Raw genomic sequence first — 14,747 nt, 5'->3', positions numbered from 1 at the left:
AGATTTAGTATTATTTACTGGGTTTCAGTGCTTTCAACATTTATTGTGCTAATCACAGCTGCATTATATTTTGACAATGATAAACCACAAACTATATTCTGATACATTTATAATGCTCTGTAGGCATACAATAGATTGAAGACTGACAGAACAGAATATAATAGAACTGAAAAGACAAAATACTTGAGCATCATTTTATCATGCTAGCAAACCTTCGCTACTCTCATGAAGACAGGAAGAGCAAAGGCTTTATAATGAAAACTTGAATGGCTTAATGACAGCACTTCTTAACTCCTTGTCCCTTCATATGATGTTCTAAATGCAGACTGACCAACCAGCTCTTTGGAGAAAAATCCTTTTGAGCACTGGTCCTTTTGAGAAAAAAAACGTTTCATACTGTTCCAAAATGAGTCAGACCCAATTTTAGTAAAACTGTGTCTGGTATTCTATTCGTTGGTGACCTTATTTCAGATGAACACCTGCTCTTCCCTTCCATATTCAGTCTCTTCAAGAGATACCTGAAAAAGCTGTGATGTCAGTCTCTCACACAAGCTTTTCTCTTTCTGATTGCTCTTTCTGTCCTACTCTTAATACTTTGTAATTTAAGGTGCTTCATGGATAGAAGTATTGGAGGGGGGGGGGGGGATAAAATGTCACACATATGACCAATATTTCCCAGGACACGATGTTTTTATATCTTCTTATTATCACAGAATGGTCTCAATGGCATCAATATACTGGAAATAGACCTCTTAATGAAAGAGGAATGATAAGGTTCAAATTCAAGCAAGGGCTAGCTTCAGTTTCAGTTCTGTTATTTCACATCCTTCTTAGAAACACGGGCTCCCCCCAGTCTTGCAACGTTTTTCATTCATGTGAAGTCTCTAATTTTAGCTTTCATTTTCACCCGGTTTGTTTCTTCTACCGTAAGAGGAATTAGCATGTTTGTTAGCACGGCTATATCCTTTACACTTCTGTTTGCACAAGTATAATTTTGACTGCACATGAAGTGTTATAAGACTAATTCTCACATTAGCATAAGGTAATCATTTATTTTCCTTGAGTTTAAAAAAGTCCTCTAGTAGATAAATTCAGATGGATACCTAACATAGCTCTCACATTTCATACTGTCGCAAAAGTCCAGCACCATAAAGCAAGCTCTGAACCTTCAAAATTTCACCAGTTAGCAGCCCTGTTTCACAGAATCATAGAATGTTTGAGGTTGGAAGGGACTTCTGGAGGTCATGTGGTCCAACTCCCCTGCTGAAGCAGGGCCACCTAAAGCCAGTTGCCCAGCACCATGTCCAGATGGCTTTTGAATATCTCCAAGGATGGAGACTTCCAACCTCCCTGGGCAACCTGTGCCAGTGTTTGGTCACCCTCACAGTGCTAAAGTGTTTCCCCATGTTCAGGCGGAACCTCCTGTGTTTCAGAGGTCATTGCCTCTTGTGCTCTCACTGGGCACCACTGAAAAGGGCCTGGCTCCCTCTTCTTTGCACCCTTCCTTCAGGCATTCATACACATTAGTATGATCCCCCCCCGAGCCTTCTTTTCTCCAGGATGAACAGTTCCAGCTCTCTCAGCCTTTCCTCACAGGAGAGATACTCAAGTCCCTTCATCATCTTAGTGGCCCTTCACTGTCCATGCCTCTTTATACTGGGGAACCCAGAACTGGATACAGTACTTCAGGTGTGCCCTTAACAGTGCTTGGATGACATCTAATGCAACAGAATCCATCTCCAAGACTAAGGCTCCTAAATGGTATGGCAGACCAATAAAACAATAAGTTAAGTATCCAACCACTGCAATGTCAATATATTCCCACTTACTTAGGCTAGGAAGTAGACTTGGTTCTACTCCTAGAACTTCAAATTTACAGCACTTCTGCTGTATAAATTATTTCAGTCATGCATCATGTTATACTCACAGCACCGTAACACTGCAGTATTGCAACCATGTTATTTTGTCATTTGGGCATTCTCAATATCAACCATCAAGCTACAACTGTGTCAGTGGCGTAATGATAGTACACAAGGAAATACGCATCTGAAGGATTATGATGATATGTATTTGATGATACATATTTTTCTTGCGTTTTTTGACTTTTTCTTTGTAGCATCATTTTTATATCAATAAGAGTAAGCAAACTCTTGAATGGGTGGTATTGGCTTTAGCTAAAGTACACTTACACCAAAGAATCCCTCACAACATATTGTTTTGGACAGCTTGGAAGCAGCTCACACAAGTTATGAGTGGAGTCCTAAAAATAATCTTTCTTCTATTTTACTGTGAATTTTCTACTAAGTTACAAATTTATTATGAAACATTTAGCAGTCTTTCTTTTCCCATTTCTAAGGCTATATTTAACTATAAAAATATTTTTGTGTTACTTTTGAGTACGTTTCCTCTTCATGCCCATTATAAATGCAAACATTTATTTGATTCCCTCTTCCTCTTTCCCTCCATTAATATAAATATCTTAGCATAAAGATATATGTATATGTAATATACGTGTGTGTGTGTGTGTGTGTGTGTGTTTTCTAGAACATTGTATTTTGCAACCAATAGCTTAACTGATGTCAGTGCAGCCATGATAACTCACATCAACTTAAGAATCTGGTCCCCTTTTCCCAGACATGCTTTTGTTCATTCAGCACTGCTTTTGAACGTGCTAGAATTGAATTCCCTGAAAACAGCCAAATTTAGAACAGGCACAACATAGGAGCAATGAGCAAGCTTTCTTGTTTGTCCTTGCTTGCTCTCTCCTTCACAATATCCTTGACCCAAAATAACCACTCCTAGGCATGAGATTGTAAAGTAGTCTCAGTGCTTATTCAGCTTTCCTTTTATTGTTGTCCGTAAGCTAATTAATGCACATAAAATTTTACCTATACAGCAGAAAGTGAATTGATCCAATATTAAATTGATAATATATGTATAGCAGAGACAGCTAAACAGAAATTTGTTTTTAAAATCTTTTCAAAACAGTTTTCTTTACTAATTTATTCTGATGTATGTTACACACTCTGTTCATACTCAGTCATATTCACATTGAAATTCTAATTTGAATTAAGATTCTATGGGTTGTCTTCCAGCCATCTGTAAAAACTTAGAGAAGACAACCACAGATAGATTGAAGTAGTCGGTCTCCATGCCACACCTTAAATTATTTTTGTGTATATTATCCATCAGCATGGGGAGCACGGGGAGCAACTACTAAAGGCGTTTCTTTTTTTTTTTTGGTGGTGGTGATAGTAGGGAGATCTTTAAAAAAGAGAGAAAAAAGAAGCCATATACAAGCGAGAGATACACAGCCCAAAGGAAATAACAAATCATCATTTTTTCAAACTACTTAAAGGTGTTTGCTAATATGGTAGCAATCTGCTGTGAAGTCAAGCTGTAAATAGATTCTTTTGTGTTAGATTTGCATGCACGAGATGTTAATCAGTTCAGAGGCTCAGACATTCATGTTCCTCAGAATTATAACAAAAAACCTCTCTGACATCTCTATAAATGGAAATGCTCTGAAAGAATTGTAGAGAGCACTTTGTCTCATTTTCATGTACAGAACATTACCTATTACATGTAAAAGATCAAAAATAAAAAGGAAAGCTTAAGTACTTGGCTAATTATACACTAGTGCACAAACTATGTGGACATTGTTTTGTTACATTCTACCTACACATAGCTAAAATTCAGCAGCTCAGGAGATGTGATCTAGCTTTATGCATTTGGATTACCAAGCAGTGCACTTTCTGTCACAATGTTCCTGTTCAGCTTTCATCAGGTATATGAATACTTCAGTGTACTCACAGTTGTTGTAAAAAAGGGGAAGAGAATAAAGATTTCAAAGCTGATTTCACTGACCATCCTTCATTTCTAGGAAAAGCCACTTCTTATGCCATTTACCATCGGATTATAAGCAAATCTTCTAGTGAGAACCGTTTCTATATCCCAGATGCCAAATTATAGACTCAGATACATGGCACGCATCAATGAGTAGCTTAAACAATCAACTTCTATGCTGCTATTTTCAATACATGCATATATTAAACAGGCAACTGAACTTAAGTTCAGCTCTGACCCTCTCAACATGTTGAATTCCTAGTCTTGTTTTGTATATGAACAAATCAAAGACCTTGTGCATAGCTATTATGAGATAACTGATCCTTTCTTTGAGGTCTGTGCTTACCACATACATGCAAATGGTTTTTTTAGCATCCCCTTTAGTGTATTTGTCATTATTATTCACAGTTTTTACTTCAGAAGTCCATCCACTCCTACTTCAGAAGAAGGGAGCAAGAATCAGCTTGCTTATGAAGTCATGGTGATTGCTATAGTTTTGACTTACATTTTTTTGAGTATTGGATGGGTGCATTTGGTAAGTTACCCAGAGAAAATCCCTGTTTTAAAGAACTTAATATCTAAGGCAAACAGTAGCATAAAAAGATGCAGAAGGGATGTATCAAAAAAGTGCCTTGGAATGTGCTACCTCTTCAAGAATCATGAAGAAGTGAGAAAAGAATGAGGAGTTATCTCTTGCCAGGTGAAAGTGACGTGCAACAAGAAGTTGCTTCTTTAACTCGAAAAATACATGCTGGGGAAAAAAAAAGTTACTCTAAACAGCATTCATTTTCATAGTACAGCTTTTCTGAATGTTTTTTGTCTCTGCAATCCTAATGCAAATCACCTTACCAACTGTCTCTTCATAGCATTGTCTCTGTCTTCTGTAGGTTGCAGACTAGAGGGACCACCCAGGTCTGCAAATCGTCCCCATGACCTGAGTGCAGCTGGAGGACAAATCAACTCACAGGTAAAGCCCAGATGATCTACAGTTCTTCATGCAAATTTCCACAGGATTACATTGGTATGGGATCCATTTTGTGCTCCCGTGTAATTCCTCAATGGCGCTTCAGATTGTGCAAATAAAAAAAAAATCTACTATAAACGTGGGTACTTTATTTTTTCCTACAACTGAATCTAGGGCGGGCAGACGTTCCTTCCTCTCTGGAGCTATGTACTCGAATATTTAATAGCTGATCACCCTGGTGCTGCAGGTCACTTCATGCTAGCCCCTCACTCAGCTGCCACAGGGAAATGACATCATCATTGTATGACCAAATTTATGATGGAATTCAAAAAGACCTAATAAGCTGAAAAAGTCCTACTCACTCCATGACAGTGGAAGTATTACCTTCACTTTGCTTGTAGTAAAGGAAGTGAAGAAGGAAAAAGCTGGCATATCCCCTAAGGCACTCACCCAGGTAAATTCTCACCTGGCTGCCCCCTCACCTGTGTTAAATCCATGTTACATCTTAAGACAGGTCTGTTTTGATAAATGATGATGTAAACAATGATGGAATCAAGACAAAGACTTCAAGGTTTGCTAGTGTAGGCATCCTTTAAGAGTCAGATTGCAGCAGGACGTGTCGGGTGTCAGTTCGGAGGGGGTGGACAGGTATGTGCCTCAGTCTTTGTTCGGTGACCTTGCTGTGAGAACACAGGCGTTCTGCCATAGCAGAAGATTAAGCATTCGAGGCAGGATAAAACTATCTTATCCTTAAACAAATGTCCCTTTCAAAAGCTTAATACAAAGCAGGTCTAGAAAGTCTGCAGCTATAATGATTTCATGTTTTGCTGATCCCAGCCTTTTCTACTGAAAGACTTTTTAGTGGTCCCTAGTGGAAAGTTGAGAGCAGCATTTAAATGCAAGTCTATCTTTTTAACATAAGTCCTCAGCAGCCCAGTAGCTCTCAGTGATACTGAGAATTTATAAATAGTTATGCATGGATACAGTGATATATATATATGAAATGCATATAACACTTCTTTATGGCTGATGACTGTACATTCAGACTATTTTTTTTTTTAAATAATTGTAATTTCTGTTGTTTTTTTTCTCCTTTTCTCTATTAATGAAGATGCAAAACCACTGCCTAAGAAGACCATTTTTCTTGTTTGAAACACCTCTTTTTGCAGACAGTTACGGACCAGTTATAGACATTTCCCATCTCTTTCTAATTTTTATACCTAACATACATGCCTTCCTCTCTTAGGTAACCGGAATGCTTCACGCGTTGTTTGGAATACGAGGCAAACACACTATGTTCTTCCTAGCTCTGTATAAGTAATCCTCACCACCTATTTTAACGTGATAGATAATTTTTACTGTAAAGTAAACTAGAACCCTCAAGAAAGAAAAGCAGAAATCTGAAATATAACATATCAATTTAGCTTGTGTAACTTGTATCTCCTATAGCCGTTATTTTTTTCCTCTTTTCCCTTCTGCAGGAACTCCAGACAGCAAAACTCTTCTACGCAAAAGGCTAACAAAATCCTCTTCCTTGTGCTGTGCATCCTGCTGGTTACATCATTTAATACTAAAGAAATTTTCTTTTTCATTGGGAGGCCTTCTGGAAAAGCTGATCAGTGCAAAAGGTTTCATGTTCTAAGGTTAAAAGGGCCACTAGCCTGCTCATTCAGCTCCTTCTCTTACTTTGTCATCTGGAGAAACCTGGCTAAATCAATCTCAGCCTCCCTAAACACAGAATACCAGACAGGCAGGCTCACTTGGTGTTTCTGTATCTGCACATTGCAATTTTACTTCCCACTGTGCCAGTGAAGCAATGCATGACCTTGTCAAACCTCATCAAGTAGCGAACGTGAAGATCAGGATCCCCATCCAGGGATCCACACCCTTAAAGTCCTGACTTTGAAGGGGTTCCTCCACACCTCCATTAGGAACAGCATATACTGCAGTTTCAACGCATGGAAATTTTTCTTGGCTGTTTTTTAGCCCATGCTTCACTTGATGCACTAAGAATCTTTGTGCATTTCCCTGGCCCTTCAGTCAGTATATGCCTCCTTTCTTATCTGCTGCCTGCTGTATCTGCCAAATTTCTGGAAGATTCAGTTCAGAGTTGACCGTCAAGAGCTCCCTGAGACTCTTAATTCTTCCATGTTCTTTACCTGTGGCTGAACACAAGGCATTTAACCTCTCAGCTTTGATTTTTGTCACTTGTAAAATGGGGAAAATAATCTTTAGTACCTGCCATGAAAGAAGTCAATATTTATCATTGATAACCAGAATGTACAATACAAGATATCGCACTTGGGCCTTCATCTTGCTTCCCACAAAATCAATGCGAAGTTCTCATTGACTCAAGGAACGCAGCATGTAGCCTTTGCTTCTTTATGAACCTAGAAATTCTGTGATAACTCAGATATTAAAGCACCAGTAGTCATTGGCTTTTAAATAGACTTCCAGAAACAGTCATAACTTATCGCCACTACTGTCTCGGAAAAGAACGAGGAGAATTAATTCAATTTTGGTTTTATCAGCGAGGTAAACATTTTTTTTTAAAAAGCACTGTAGGAGTTGGACCTTATTGCATGTGTAAAAGCTGATCCTATTCACACAGGAGTATGAACTGGCTTCAACGCAATAAGGATAAGACTTTTATTAAATCTTGTGTTATCCCACAAATTAAATTATTAGAAGGATTTCAATCTACTGTAATTGAAAATACATTTTCAATCTGCCCAAACCTGGAATTATAGCAGGGTTTTTTTTCCAAATCAGTGGATATTATTACTTATCATTGCTCACTATAAGCTACATTTTTTTTTTTACAAGCAGCAACAGCAACAACAAAAACAGCTTTTTCATCCCAGGAGTTTCTAGTCTGGAAACACAACAGGACAGAACAAGAAGGCAATAATGTACAATAGCAGTGGGGAAAACACTACTTAGTTGCACAGGTTCCTGTTTTGACTTCATTTTAAAGGTTCCATAAGTATTTTTCTGCAGGACTTTATGCTAGTTCAGAAAAGTATCTCACTTCAGGAAGAGTTCCATCAGAACAGAAGAAAGGCATGTAGAGGTCAATAATGGAGGTATTTCTAGGAACTACACATTAGGATTGAGTTAGGTGATTTATGGTACAGCCAGAGTATCACGTCACCTCTACAGAAGCAGTTAGACCCTCTGTCTTTTCAACCAGGATATGAATGTAAAGTTTGCTGGATAAAATCAAGTATGCTTATGTAAATATGATTTTAGATAAAGAGCCACACCATGTCACAGAGCTTATAAAGCTCCTGAGACTGCCTCATGTGACTCGATCATATTCCCAAGAAAAGTGAGCACACCAAATACTCAAAAGAAATAAACACACTCTGCTTCCTTTGGGCTGAGAGTATCATCCCTCAGCTAGCTTCAAAGATGAAGTCCTGAGTGTTTTCGGGGGGCTCCAAGCAGACGCAGAGGCCAGCCCCAGCCGAATTCTCTGCTCTAGTACCAAAATGGAATAATGAATTCCAGGCCTGGTTCTCTCCGAGATGACAAAATTAACAATATACTTCTCACGGCTATGTATCCTCAGTATACATACTCAGCCATGCTGTGCATTCAAGCTGCTTTATCGATAAAAAAGTAAAACTGAAGGAATGTTTTTTTCACAAACATACGTATTTTTGCTTTTATTTTACAGTGACAACATAAGGGCAGTCAAATTCATAGACTCCGTGGACAGGTAAAAGAAGTTTTCAAATCTCTGATTAAATCAAGCTTCTTTCAATATGAAAAGACCAGAGCATTTTCCTGAAAATATCTTCAGCTTCAAAATGATTGATGCCCCTGCTGAATGGCAAGACAGGAGAGCAATCTGCAAGCAGTTATGTCTGAAGGAAGAAAGGAAGAAAGGCAGGAAGGAAGGAAGGACAGAAAGGAGGAAGATATATGGTGTGTTTCTATATCAACATGTATGTGCGCTTATGCACAAAAAATAACTTTTAAAATAAGGATTTTAATAAACATTAATATTTTAGAAGCAGTCATGAATACATAGGAATATTCAGCAATATATGTTGCTAATACTGGTGTCTTTTATAACATAAAATAGGAAAACTGAGAAATAGGGGATACGTCTGAAAAAGAAATAGCACTCCACAAAAGAATACAATTAAGATTAGAGAAAACATTTCTGAAATTGAATAATACTTTCTCCTTTTGTCGTGGTTTAACCTGGCAGGCAGCCAAACCCCACACTGCCGCTCGCTACCTCGCACCCGACCCGCAGTGGGACAGGGAGAGAATCGGAAGGGTAAGAGTGAGAAAAACTCGTGAGTTGAGATAAAGACAGTTTAATAGAACAGAAAAGGGAAAATAATAATAATAATAATAATATTAATAATGATAATGATAGAATATACAAAATGAGTGATGCACAATGCAATTGCTCACCACCCGCGTTGACCGATAACCAAGTAGCAATCGCTACTTCCTAGAACACGCCTACTGTTCATATACTGAGCATGATGTCACATGGTATGGAATACCCCGTTGGCCAGCTGGGCCAGCTGTCCCAGCTATGCTCCCTCCCCGCCTCTGCTTGGTAGAGCATGGAGCTGTCCTTGACAGGGCACTTAGCAGCAACTGAAAACATCAGTGTGTTATCAACATTGTTCTCATACTAAATTCAAAACACAGCACTAGGAAGAAATTTAACTCTATCCCAGCTGAAACCAGGACACCTTTCAAAACTAAAAAAGCATATACAGAAGATAGATAGCTAAATGATTGCTATTCACTATTTTTCACTTATTGAAGCCTCCTACCATGTTAATGCACCCAGGTTGCATGCATATACGTAAAGATATAAAGAAAAAAAGCTCTGTTTTTTAACAGTGACTATTGTAATTACACCTGTCAGTACATGCAGAATGATCAGATAGTGCATATAAAGCATATTAGCTTTAATTCTTCAGGTATGACTACTTTTTCTCATAACAACTTTTCAAACACATGTGGTGTCCTAGAGTCAGTCATGCTTGTTTTACCCCGTAAACCAAGTGTCCCTTTTGGGCCTGGTCCCCAGTTGAGTTAGCATTCACAAACTTTGAGTTCTGGATATCCATGATTAATCCCAGGGGTTCATCATCCCCTGGGATTATAATCCCTGGGGTTTATCATCCTCTGGGTTTATAATCCCAAAATATCAACCACTATGGAAGTAGGATACTGCTGAGATTCGGTGTAGCCGGCAGAAAACTATAATAATATATGTAGCTCATTTCTCAGTATGCAGTGTGTCTTCTCACATTGTCGTTGAACCATACAAAATGAAAGGTTCATCTAGCTTCATAAACTAAACAGGAGCAGGGCACATTCAGTATGTGTAGAGGCACAGTCCTTGTCAGTTTTAAGGCAACTATTGCTGTCATAGACAACACCATAGCATAGTTCAGGGGTTACCTTGGAATGGGAACAGTTCCCAAACTGCAGGACAGTGGTCATCTTGATTTTGGGAAAGACAGTCTAGATGCATGGATGTGGGCTGAGACATACTGCTTGTCCTCAGAGGTAAAGAACAGGCTTTAGCTCTTTTAGTTATTTTTATTTTATTTGTTTTTATTTTACCGCTCTCTACAACTCTCACCATCCCTGGAGGTATTTAAAAGACGTGTAGATGTTGCGCTTAGGGACATGGTTTATGGTAGACTTGGCAGTGTTAGAATCATAGAATCATCAAGGTTGGAAAAGACCTCTAAGATCATCGAGTCCAACCATCAACTCAACACCACCATGCCCACTAAACCATGTGGTTTACGGTTGGACTCGATGATCTTAAAGGTCTTTTCCAACCTAATGATTCTATGATTCTATGATTCTATTTACTAGTCTTGAAAGAGACATTGAGCAATTTTTTGCATCCTGTGTGGCTCTTTAAAATTACAGATGCATGTAAATGAAGGCACATCTACTCAAGTCATTGCTTAAATCCTCACTGTGTCAGTCAAGATGATGCTGTCCCTTGTCCAAAACTATAAAATCCATGATACTATAGTCTTTATGAAATCTTCCGAAACAGGGTCATTCTCCAAAAAGTAGCATTTTTTCACAGTGAAAACAGAGAACCGTATATTGCCAAAGGAAGAATGAGGAAAGAAATGGCATTTACCTTATTTATTTTTAAGAGCAAGATGACTGATATTATTCTACCCCTAAGTGGAGGAAGAGGTTGAAGTGTAGCAATAAAACTTGTCAAGAATACTGGCGAAGGAATATTTGCTGAAATCTGCTAAAGGAGTAACCACGATAAAATAGGAAAAAGCACCTTACAGATACATAAGGACATAGAAGATAGTGGCGGAAGGGAAGGGAAAGAAAGGGAAGGGAAGGGAAGGGAAGGGAAGGGAAGGGAAGGGAAGGGAAGGGAAGGGAAGGGAAGGGAAGGGAAGGGAAGGGAAGGGAAGGGAAGGGAAGGGAAGGGAAGGGAAGGGAAGGGGCAATCAACCAATTCAATTTTATTCTAGACATATTCCAACATTGCCGCAATTCACAGGGGAAAGGAGAAAAAAAAAAAATCCCCAAAAACCATTAGCACGTATTTTAATCAGAAAAACAACAAAGGACTGTCTTCTCAGTAAAGTTCATATATGACTGTGTCTCAGCTTCCTGACACATACCTTTCCAGATCGTTGCTCTCGAAAGACCAGTGTCTCACAAAAAGCTTTCCTAAGCATACCACCTTATAGCTTGAAACTGTTTTCTGTAACAACACCACGTCCTTAAATAAGGCTGATGTACACATTTGTTAGGGCTCCCGATTTTTATGTCTACTTTCTCATAAGACAGTGGAATTAAAACTGTAACATTTTTCCTCTATAGCTCTACAGTTCTTATGGAGGAATCATGTCCATGAAGACACATGTCCATGTGTACTTGTATTGATGCGAAATTAATTAAAGAGACAATATTATTGCCGACCATATTTTCTCTCTGCACACATTATCCATCATGTTACAGGCATGGTAAACTGCAGAGAGCTGTCACTCAGGTACACATAATTGTACCTCTTTTTATTCACAGCAAGCACAAATAGCATTCTTTAAAACGAACGTAAAATAAAATATTTGCATAAAGGATGAAAAATGCCTAAATTGATCAGGCTTATCTGTACTGTGAGTGCATACCACACCATGTTCTAGGTATTTGTTCTGAGCATGCCTGCAACCTCTCATTTACGCAGTCTTAGATATCTACTTTCCGCAGGAATAATGCAGAGTAAACCTTACATTTATCCCTAAAATTTAACTTGAGCATATTTCAGGGGGAAGCAGGGAATTAATTTCCATTATTCTTCCTTTCTTTTTCTTTACCTAACAACTTTCTAATATAAAATGACTGAGCAGTGCAATGAGCAGATCTCTAAGACTCCTGTAGCCCTGGGGAGTTGTTCAGCCGCTAGGATATACAACTAAGCACCTTGGTGTTTGCTGTCCTAAATCCATGAATCTTGAATCCCTGGGTGCACAAGTGGCCCAGTTTCAATAGAATAAGAACATTTTGGAAGGTTTGGGGTTTTTTTAGGTTAATTCTTTCCCTCTGTTTCTTGTTCAACATAAAGATTGATATACCATAGGCATTTTACCCTTCTTCACTTTTTGGTCTTTGATTACTAGCGAGGTGTCAGAGAGTAGCAACTGTTTGAGTGCTAAAGCACTGACTCACAAGATTGAAATTCAAGTCCTTGCTCTGAAACAGACTTCCACATGTTACCCTGAGCAAGCCATAGAAGCAGTGTAAAATGGAAAACAGAAAAATCTTTAAAACCACGCCACATAATACAGCATAGTACATGAATAGTACATTGCAGAATATGAAAGGCAATCATATCCTATGGCAACAGCAGCTATATTCACACTGTAAATATAAATTAAGGCTAGTTAATCCCCGAGACAGGGACATATTTTTCTCAGAAGTGTCACAGATTCCAATCAGCTCTAATACCAATTGACTATAAGTCACTTGTGATCCTTCTATTGGCATCAGTCTGCTTTAGGCTAAGCTCTTTCACAACCTTGTGATATTTGGGCTTCTGGCACTGAAGGTATTGCAATTAATTTTAAAAGATCACTGAGATTTTTTCAACAATAAATAATTCTATCCGCTTCTGTAAAACCCTTTGTTTCCAACCCTTTAATTTTTGGCATATAATACCTGCCAATCTCCCTTCTCAGTACTGAATGAAATATAGAATGGAAAATGGAATAGGAAAAAAGAAAATGGTGATGCCAGTGAGGGCTGCAAAAATGCAGCATTGATAAAAACTCCCTGGATAAAAAGCCAGTGTGAAAGATGCGAAAAAAAGGAAAAAAGACTGTTGCTACCTGGAGTGGAAGTTGGATAGTACTTGAGTAGCTGCTAATCAAATATTCACTGTTAAGCAAAAGAAAAAACTCACTGTAAAAAGAAAACTGAAGGCACATGGGAGAGAGAAAGGGAGTATGTCTGAAATAGGAAAAAGAGCCAAAGGAGGAGAACACTGTACATGCTAAAAGTCTCAGGGATTTGCCACATGACACATGGACGCATGGCGCGTGAGATGTTGCTTTAATGCTCAGCTCCACCAGTTTTCACTGACTTCAACAAAACTTCACATCCTACCATGTCTCAGCCTGTCATAAGATCCTTAGTTGCACCTCCCATTATTTTTTGCCCTCTCTCAACTCAGCAAAGACATTCAAAGTTTTCTAGCTGTCTTGCCTCTTTGTGCATTGGTGCTTCCTTACAATCACAACAGTTATAATTCACTGTGAAGCGTCAAGTTTGCCAGTGTATTACAGAGTATGGTTTTGAGCCCCACTAAGGCCTCTTTTCCAAACCAGCCCTGTTTCTCATAGGTAGAATAATACCGTGAGCTTCTTGAGCCAAGTTGTTCCGTGTAGCTGAGCGACTATTTTTTAGGGCACGGATGGCATTATCAGGTCAGGAAGCAATGTATGTTATAGAAAAATGCCACCATTCACTGTGTCACTAGGTCACAAGTGATCCTCTTTCTGGAAAACCCAATGAATTTCGGTGTATTACTCCAGTCCTTTCTGCACTGCTCCCACTCCGCGTTCATCACCAACCAGTCCTGAGAGGTCCCAGCGCAGAAACGCACTCCTGCTCTTTGTTCACCTGCTATAAAAGGAGCTGAAAATGTACAAGGCAGCCCCTGGAGACAGCCAGGGCTGGTGGGACGCTCAGAGCCGCGGTGTCAGTCCAGCAGCCACCTGGGTCCAGGCTCATCTCATCAGCGTTCTGCTGCAGAGGATGTGCCGGCAAGGGAGCACTCGCCGATTGTCAGATCGGTCCACAACGCTCCCTACCTAGTGGGAGCCCTCTTTGTGGGGTACAAGATATATACACGTACAAGAATGCGCTTCACAACAAGTACGTCTTTACGTGTAATTATTTATCAAATATTTTCATTTCTAGAGAAAGAAAAGATACATTCAGCTGGCCCCAAAATGCACTCTGTTCTCACGTTGCTCTAAAACTTAATGACCAAGGCCAACGTTAAAGGTGTAAACATTAGTATAGTTTGGCAGCAAAAATAGATTAAAATCACAGAATATGATTTATATTTTATTTTTATATGTGAATTTATATTTGACTTTATATGTGAATAATGATATAATTACTTTTACTGAAGAAAAAAGTCAGTGCTGGCAACTTTGTTCTTTATCTGTATATTTTTAAAAGCCTCTACAATACCACCATGACAAGATTCTCTTCTCACGTGGCCTAATTCCTCTTACAGCTCTGAATATTGCTATCTCAGGATCTAGAAGGTTGAGAGACATGTTTTTCTGCAGATGGCATGAGAGAAAAATTAAGACGTGACGTAGAGAAAGATGTTAAGTAGCGACAGACTAATGGAGAACATTTTGTCCTACTTTGGAGGAGCACATCAGGA

General features: G+C 38.9%; 1 protein-coding gene across 1 annotated transcript in view; it reads right to left on the bottom strand.

The window, feature by feature from the left end:
- PCDH9 (protocadherin 9) overlaps nt 1–14,747 on the bottom strand; it is a 698,109-nt gene that overhangs the window by 619,954 nt on the left and 63,408 nt on the right. The gene's annotated exons all lie outside the window — the stretch shown is intronic.

This window comes from Calonectris borealis, chromosome 1, assembly GCF_964195595.1.
Source record: "Calonectris borealis chromosome 1, bCalBor7.hap1.2, whole genome shotgun sequence".
Taxonomy (NCBI): domain Eukaryota; kingdom Metazoa; phylum Chordata; class Aves; order Procellariiformes; family Procellariidae; genus Calonectris; species Calonectris borealis.
Note: the sequence above shows the minus strand (reverse complement) of the source record. Positions and strands in the feature narration are given on the sequence as shown.